At 43.5% G+C, this 9,064-nt stretch overlaps 1 pseudogene; it reads right to left on the bottom strand.

Moving 5' to 3' along the window:
- Window positions 1-1,356: 1,356 nt before the first annotated feature.
- LOC120654163 lies at window positions 1,357-8,281 on the bottom strand (annotated as a pseudogene).
- Window positions 8,282-9,064: the final 783 nt, after the last annotated feature.

Consider the following 9,064-nt stretch of genomic DNA (forward strand, 5'->3'; position numbering starts at 1 on the left):
TTTGTTTTCTGCCTCAATGGTGGGGTAGTGAGCTGGAAGAGTTCCAAGCAAGATACGGTGGCTGATTCGACGACAGAGGCCGAGTATATTGCAGCTTCCGAAGCTGCAAAAGAAGCTGTTTGGATCAGAAAGTTTGTTTCTGACTTGGATGTTGTTCCTAGTGCGTCCAGTCCAGTGGACCTCTATTGTGATAATAGTGGTGCCGTTGCACTAGCAAAGGAGCCTAGAACAACTAAGAAGTCCAGACATATACTGCGAAAGTATCACCTCATCCGTAACTTTGTTGAGAGAGGTGATGTGAAGGTTTGCAAGGTGCACACGGATTCAAACGTTGCTGATCCGTTGACGAAGCCTCTCCCACAACCAAAGCATGAGGCGCACATGAGATCTATGGGTATTAGATACTTACATCAGTGATTCTAGTGTGCGTGGGAGATTTTGTGTCACGAGTATGTTTATGTAATGATAAATAATTGTTATTTGTTTCATGGATGATTATTTTACATTGATTATCAAGTATGTGACTTGTTCGTGAAACTCTTTGTTGAAAATAATATGATTCTAAATTATCCCTAATTTATGTCGTTGTGTGGGACAACAACGACGTTGAGACTAGCACATGCATTAATTGATGATCATGTTTCACGGATCATGGATATGGAGATATCGGATTAATGATGTGGACACATGTTGGTGAACATGGTGTTGGATTGACCCACTCCAAGACAATGTTGGGATTGTTATTTTGTATGTGCCATCAGTTGTTCTTGAGTGTTATACCTACTGAATCCTTAGACCTGAGATCGCCATTGTTTCTCACTGTGTGTAGTGGTGCATCTTGGGGCTGCTAAACGCTACTCCGTGACTGGGTAGTTACAAAAGCAGCTTACAGGTATGTCATGAAACATGGAATGGGATGTGAGCGGATCAAGATGGAATTTGCCCCTCCTAGATAACGGGAGAGATATCTCTGGGCCCCTCGAGATAGTTGGATTTGAAAGTGCATGGCCATGCCAAAGTGATTAAAGAGTTAATCATGATGACTAAAGGTTAGTTATGAATAGAATCCACTATTAGATCGAGAGAATGGTCGAGCTATCACAAAGGTGGCACGCATCTCGCTTTGAGCTTGACTGGTATCGTGTGGCAAAGGGATCGGTGTATGAGTATATCTATGGTTCGGCCGATATGATCTTTATGTGTATTTGTGAGTCACTATGCCCTGCTAGGTGCCGCTATTGACTTGTGATTCGGAAATGATTTCCGATCACGACCACCTACACATGAACAACGAAAGTTTTGTTGATAAACACACCGCAACTTGCTTGAATGAACAAGACCACATATAGTTTTACTGACACACAGCTACCATCTACTGGCATGGAAAAAAAAAGACTGTAGCAAAAGAAACTTGTTGTTGAGTGACCATGAATGGCATCCATCTCAAGAACCACAAAGGCGGAGCACCATGTGAACTGTAGACTCATTTTGTATGTTATAGTCTGCCAGGGTACTGTTGGTGATATGCCCAAGAGCCCATCATCACAATACGGTTTAAAGGCCCAAGTGGATATTGATCCAAGAGGGATTAGGGTTACTAATGGGCCTATGAGATAGAAGCCCATTAGTACGCCCTATATATATGAGGGAGGGGCTAGGGGGGCGAGGACCTGAGCCGCGCCACCTCCCTAGCCGCCGCCCCTCCCTCTCTCTCGGCCGCCGCCCTTGCCGTGCGTGCGGTGCTAGCACACCGACGCCCGGCGTTTCATCCCCGTACGTGTGGACTCCGTGGAGGCGCTGCTGCGACTGCTGCGTTGATCGTCTGCTGGGATCAAGTACGAGGAGCTCGGTTCGTGGGACGTGATCGACTACTTCCTCTACATCGACGCGCGACTTCTTCCGCTGCGCTGCGCGTCTAGTGGTAACGATCTATGATCTTCTACTCGCAAGTATCTTGGGTTTATGCGGTAGTGATGCTAGCGTAGCCTACCCGTTTCCCTACAGGTACGGTTGTCCTCCAGCTGCTTGCGGGCATAGATGAGGCGTTGGTCGATGGGAAGTTTACCTTCCTTCTCATAGATCTTCATCTTGACATTGTTGATAGTATCCGAGCTGTCAACCTCAAGAATGATTTTGACTTCGTATAGCGTCATCACATAGAGAACAAGGTAGAGAACAAGGAGAAGGGTGGACTCCTTGCAAATGTTGTATGTCCGCCAAGGTGCCCTTATCCTCGAGTTGTTTGTTGTCAAAGATGAGGCACTGCCGACCCTTGGGAAATCCCTCCCTAGATTCAATCTTGGCCTTTAAGTTGGCAATACGCAATAGTATCTAAGCTGTCAACCTCAAGAGTGATTACCCTGCCTGCTAGTGTTTCCATTACATAGATCTGCATCTTTTCTTGGAGGTCAAGAGTGGATTGATGACTGATATCATAATCAGCCAATGTAAGGTTATCGTCTAGCTGCTTTCCATCAAAGACAAGGCGGTGTTGTTCCATAATCTTTGTCTTAACACTACGCACCGTATCTGATGGTTGAACCCTGAGACAAATTGTCTTGCGGCCAGTGCGGCTCCTCACAAAGATCTGCATTCTGAATGAGCATCACAATTTCTTAGACAAAAGAATGTTATGCAACGATACAAAAATCCAACGGTTCCAAGCGGTAGTACAAACAAGAACCAATATCTAGTAAACAGTAGATGCAAGTAAATACATTATTTCTAGAGAACAAGTTTTTTCACAAAGCCTAGCATACAAAGTTCAAGTCTTAAGCAATTGTTAAAAATTGTGTGTACAATGAAGAGATAAAATGGATATCCAGTTCTAATTTTGCTCAACACTCCTTCCAAATTGAATAGAACTGAGTGAATGCCAAATCAATCAAGAGGACTCTTAACATTACAATAGCTAGCACACACATTATAGTTTCTGTCATGCGCCGATCTAATAGAAATACAGAATATGCAGCCCTTAATTCCCACCAGCAACTGAAATGAACAGCATGCATATGCTTTTGTTTAGGCTATAGCAAAAAAATGGTAACAGCTCAAGCAGCAGGAAGTAGACGGACAGGATAAATCTACAGTTTGAGCTATAATCATAATATCATGTAATTCCATAATGTATAGGCAGAATATAATTTTAGAAAGGATAAAGCATGTATCTAGTTACCATGGCAAAAGGGGATTCCAATCTAATACTGCTTTACCCATCGTTCTCTAGATGAGCAAAATTTCCCGCAAGAAAAACGATGAGCAATCACAGCATTCTCAATCTAACCAACCCAAAGATCATACGAATCCTATGATGCTAGTAGTACGTAGAGATATAGGCAAACATTAAAACAGCTCTCGCGTGTGTACCTGAAGTCGACGAAAATGCTAGCTCCTCGTGCGTTCCTGGTTGCTTCTGTCGGAGAGCCCGGGGAGATCTATCGGGAGCGGAGAGTTTGGGAGATAGGGTTTGGATAGATGCTTATTCGTTTTATTATTACTCGAAATCGGAAGTCGGAAGGGAATCGGTTAGGCCCCCTCGATGCTGACGGACGAGAAGGAAGAAGCCGGTTATGGGCCCTCCACTTTCAAGGCCCATTATTACTCCTGCGTATAAGGAGCCATATCCAATAGGGTCAATGCATGCAGTAAATTAAGGAATCTAAGATTATAATCTTTTCTACATTTTTTTTACTTAATAAATTGCACTATTTATAGGACTAAAACAGCACAAGTATCTAAGCATGCAAAGCAAGGAAGCGCGAATAATAGCGCCCAAAAGTGGAACATGGTGAACACGATATATAAATTTCAAGTTAAATGCACGATTAGAAAGAGATCCAACCTAGGAGGAACTAGGTTTTCATTACGAAGCAAATAGGCACCCAAATTCGAGCCGGAGAGAACTCGAACCTGGGTGGCTAGGGTGCACGCCACAACACCTCCCATCCTAACCAGTTGAGCTAGGATCTTCCTTATTAAATGCACGATTAGACTTGGCCCTTTGTCACAACCCAGCCCGAAAGGTCGGTTGGGCCAAATAAGGCCTGCATGCATGTTGGTGTGCAGGGTGCTAGAAGCCATTTTAGTCCCATATTATTTAGCAACAAGGAGCTAGACCAACTTAAATAGCTGGCTCTAGGAGGCCAGTTAACTCCGGTTGCAATTTTTTTCGCAAAGCGAGGACGAAAACACAAAAGGGTTAACTTGTAAGTGTGGTTCACTCAACGTGTAGGGTGGATTTTAACCATTTTGGGTGTTGTCACAGCCTGGACCCGTGGCTAGCATTGATTTGTTCCAGATTATTCATTGCTCACCATAGCCTCCTTAGGATGGTAACTAAATTCAACTTGTGGGTTGTGAATCAAGGCCTCACATAAAATAGATATACATGAAGGTTATATATTTTTTGGCTTCGTATGGTTGCACATATTCCCCGAAAAGAGTTGGTCCCTGACTCGATACTTGCGGTCAGGGTATGCCTCTGAACAGGAGCTTCACACAAGGCTATTCACCTTACCCCACCCTGCATCCCTTATCAGTTGCTAAACTTCTTTTATTATATCCTTTTGGCAAAATTTCATGCATCCCCCACACACATCCCATTATTCCCATTTTGAAATAAGTATTAAAGCAAAGTATGAACTCCTAAGCCTTTCTACCACTTGTGTACCTTGATAATCTGGAGTAGAGTAACTATCAAGGTTTTCAAGGTTTTTGGCAGATAAAGTTGGAGGTTATTTTTATCTCAAGAAAAAAATATGAGTCTTATCTAGCAAGATAATCTATATTTCTCAATCAACTGATGTCAAGACAGACCCGGAGTACGGGGACTACTCTTGATGATTTCACACATTAACGTACGACGAAGAAAGTTTTACTGATAAACACAACGCAACTTGAATGAACAAAATCACAGTACAATGATAGTTTACTGAGTACTGACATGCAACTACTGTCTACTGGCATGGAACAAAAAATAAGACTGCAGCAAAAGAGACATGTTGAGTGACCATGCATGGCATCTATCTCAAGAACCACGAAGGCGGAGCACCAGATGGACGGTATCCTCATTCTCTATGTTATAATCTGCCAAGGTGCGGCTGTCCTCCAGCTGCTTGCCACCATAGATGAGGCGTTGCTGGTCGGGAGGAGTTCCATCCTTCTCATGGATCTTCACCTTTACATTGTCGATAGTATCTGAGTTGTTAACCGCAAGAGCTAAGGTCGTTCCAAATTGTGTCTTCACAAAGATCCGCATCAAGCCTCTTGGAATTGGGTGGACAACAAGGAGAAGGGTGGACTCCTTGCAAATGTTGTGGTCCACTAAGGTGGAGTTATCCTCTAGCTGTTTGTTGCAAAAAATGAGGCACTGCTGGCCCTTGGGAAATCCCACACTATATTCAATCTTGGCTTTCACGTTGTCAATAGTATCTAAGCTATGAACCTCAAGAGTGATGTTCGTGCCTGCTAGCGTATCCGTTACATGGATCTGCATCTTTTCTTGGAGGTCAATCGTGGATTGATGGTGGATATCATAATCTGCCAATGTAAGGTTGTCGTCTAGCTGCCTTCCATCAAAGACAAGGCAGTGTTGTTCCAGAATCTTTGCCTTAACACTATGCAAGGTATCTGACGGCCGGACCTTGAGAGACATTGTCCTGCCGGTGGGGGTCCTCACAAAGATCTTCATTCTGTGTAAGAATCACAATTATTTAGATAAGAATGTTATATTTAGCTATGCAACGATACAAAAGTCAATGGTTCCAAGCAGTAGTAGATGCAAGAACAGATATCAATGTGCATTGTTTATATAGAACAAGTTGCCACGCTAAGCCTAGATGCAAAGTAAGTCTTGAGTAATCATTAAAAAAATTGCGTGTACAATGAAGAGATAAAATGGATATCCAGTTCTCATCTTGTTGAACACTTTCTAAATTGAATAGAACTGACGACGAGTGAATGCCAAATCAACCAAGAGGACTCTTAACATTACAAAAGCTAGCACACACTTTATAGTTGCTGTTATACACCAATCTAAATTGAAATAGAGAACATGCAGCCCTTAATTCCCACCAGCAACTGAAATTAAATGCAGATGCTTTTGTTTAGGCTATAATACACTGGCAAAAAAGAAAATGGCAACAGCTCAAGCAGCATGAAGTACTGTAGAAGAAAAGGATAAATCTACAGTTTGAGCTATGCTTATCATAATATCATGTAATTCCATAATGTATAGGCAGAATATATTTTAGAAAATATAAAGCATGTAATTAGTTACCGTGGCAAGGGCATGTAACAGGATTGGAATTCCAATCTAATACAATACCTATCTTCTCTAGATGAGCAAAATTTCCCGCAAGAAAAAACGATGAACAGTTACAGTATTCTCAATCTAACCAATCCAAAGATCCAACAAATCCTATATATGATGCTAGTAGTACGTAGAGATGGGCAAAATCAGCTCTCGTGTGTGTACCTTGCTTGAGTCAACAAAGCTGCTAGCTCTTGTGCGATTCAACTATGGTCATAAATTTGATGTGCTTCAAAATTTATGCAAATTTTACTCATAAGTAAAACAATTAAACTAAAACTAAAAAATAGACTAGCATTTTCCGGTAATCAACTGCTTAAATACATAGAAAGTGTAGTGCACGTTACACAGATCCGAAACAATGTAAACATTGTCATACAGTTATTATTATGATATAATTTGCATCATAGTATATTGTTGCCGTGCAACTCCTACAGCAAAATTTTTATACATTTAAAGCAACCAACTTTTTTACAATGCAATCAAATGTATACTAACCCTAAACTCGTAGTTGGTACAATAAAATATATAAAAAAGCTAATAATTCTAACAGAATGTAGGAGCAAGAACCAGTTATCTAAAAACAATACTAGCAGGAACGGAATGTACGGCATAACTACATTATTTACACAGCACAAGGAGTCGAAACAAGCCTAGCATGCAAAGTCAAGTCTCGAGAAATCATTAGAAATTACATGGTTCAGTCAGTTCTGTACATTGTGATGAGATAAAGCGAATATGCTAATTTCTCTCTGAAGTCTGAAACACTTTCTAACAGAATGTAGGAGCAAGAACCAGTTATCTAAAAACAATACTAGCAGGAACGGAATGTACGGCATAACTACATTATTTACACAGCACAAGGAGTCGAAACAAGCCTAGCATGCAAAGTCAAGTCTCGAGAAATCATTAGAAATTACATGGTTCAGTCAGTTCTGTACATTGTGATGAGATAAAGCGAATATGCTAATTTCTCTCTGAAGTCTGAAACACTTTCTACAGGAATATATAGAACCGACGACAGGCGAATGCCAATAAATCTGCCAAGAAGACTATCGTTACGGAAGCTAGCGCGCACTTCAGAGTTGCTACAATAATGCATCGATCTAATTACTGAAGAAATAGATCAAAGAGCCCTTAATTCCAGCAGCAACTAAAGTTAGCAGCAGATGCTTTCGTCTTGATTTTGTTTAGGCTATAGAACAATAAGCCAAAAATGTCAACGATTCAAGCAGGTATATAGTAGCAGGATAAATAAAACGATAAATCTACAATCAAAATATTGACATGTTATTCCTCTATGTGTATGCAAAATATAATTAGTTGCCGTAGCAAGGATACATCAGGGTGGCAACGGGGCGGGGCGGGGCCGGGGGACTGATCCCCGTCCCCGCCCCGATCCCCGAATACCATTCCCCGCCCCGTCCCCGAACAGCTTAACGGGGCCAAATTGTTCCCCGGCCCCGTTCCCCGCGGATCCCCGATGGGGCCCCGCGGGGATGGAAAAACTATGACAAATAACCCTTCTATAGGATCAACTCACTGTACAGAAGTACAATTTTAACATATAATCAAATAATCAACAGTGCAATGCTCCAATAACAATAAAAACATCCAGTTTCCAGCGGATCAGGCGCAAAGGCGGCAGATCAGGCCTCAGGAAGTCAGGAGTCAAGGATTTACCTGTTGAAGGTTGAACCGTCAAAGCCGAGGCGGATCAGGAACCAGGACGCTCGGTGGCGGCGTCGGGACGGGCGGCGTCGAGATGCGAGGCGGCTCGGTGACGCGACGTGGCACGGCCACGCGACGCGCAGCGGCGCAACGCGAGGCGGCTCGGCGGCGCGACGGAGGGACGCGACGCGAGGAGGCGCGGTGGTGAGCGGGACCGCGAGGAGCGGCGGCTGGCGGCTGCGGGACAAGAGGAAAGGGAGGCGGAGGCTGGGTCACGGGAGTTGGGGAGGAAATGTAGGGTTCGGGTTTCTGTCTATTATATATTTTTTTTGCAATATTCTGTCTATTATATATAGTATATTGGTTTTGTTGGGTTGGGCTGGGCCTTATTACTTAATGGGCTGTTTTTTCGGTCCCCACGGGTCCAATTCATTCCCCACCCCGTTTAGAATTCGAGCCCCACCCCGTTAGCCCCGCGTGGCGAAATCTATTCCCGAACCCGCCCCGAACGGGGCGGATCCCCGCGGGGACCTGAAAACAGTGGCCCCATTGCCACTCTGAAGGATACATAACAATAATTCCTATCTGACACCATACTCCATCCTTCTCCAGATGAAGAAATTTTCCCTCAAGCATACAGTATTGTCAATCCAATCCAACCCAACCCAACCAATCCAACCAATCCAAACACCCACCAGAATAAATCATATGAGCGACAAATTCCAGCGAAACTCCCCGTAAATCCTACCACTAAAAGGACTGCGACTGCTAGAATTAGAGAGTTGAGATGCGAAAAAAAGATCACGTGCCTGAAGTCAACGAATTGAAGCTGGCTCTTGCTCTGATCGATCGGATCTGTGGGCGTTCCTGCTTCGGACGGAGGGCCCAAGTGTTGACAACCAAAAATGACACGGGCCAAAAGTGCTACTTTGGGCCTGTAAGCCCGCATTGACCGGTCTGACCGGTCGGGATCACCGGTCAGACCGGTCCGCTTCGAGTCCGGCTGGAACTCCTGTTTTGCACAGGATTTAGTCCAGTATGGAGTTCTGGAGGGATAAGACCACCCCTCCCCTTATATAAATA

Source organism: Panicum virgatum, chromosome 1K (assembly GCF_016808335.1).
Source record: "Panicum virgatum strain AP13 chromosome 1K, P.virgatum_v5, whole genome shotgun sequence".
In the NCBI taxonomy this organism is placed as follows: domain Eukaryota; kingdom Viridiplantae; phylum Streptophyta; class Magnoliopsida; order Poales; family Poaceae; genus Panicum; species Panicum virgatum.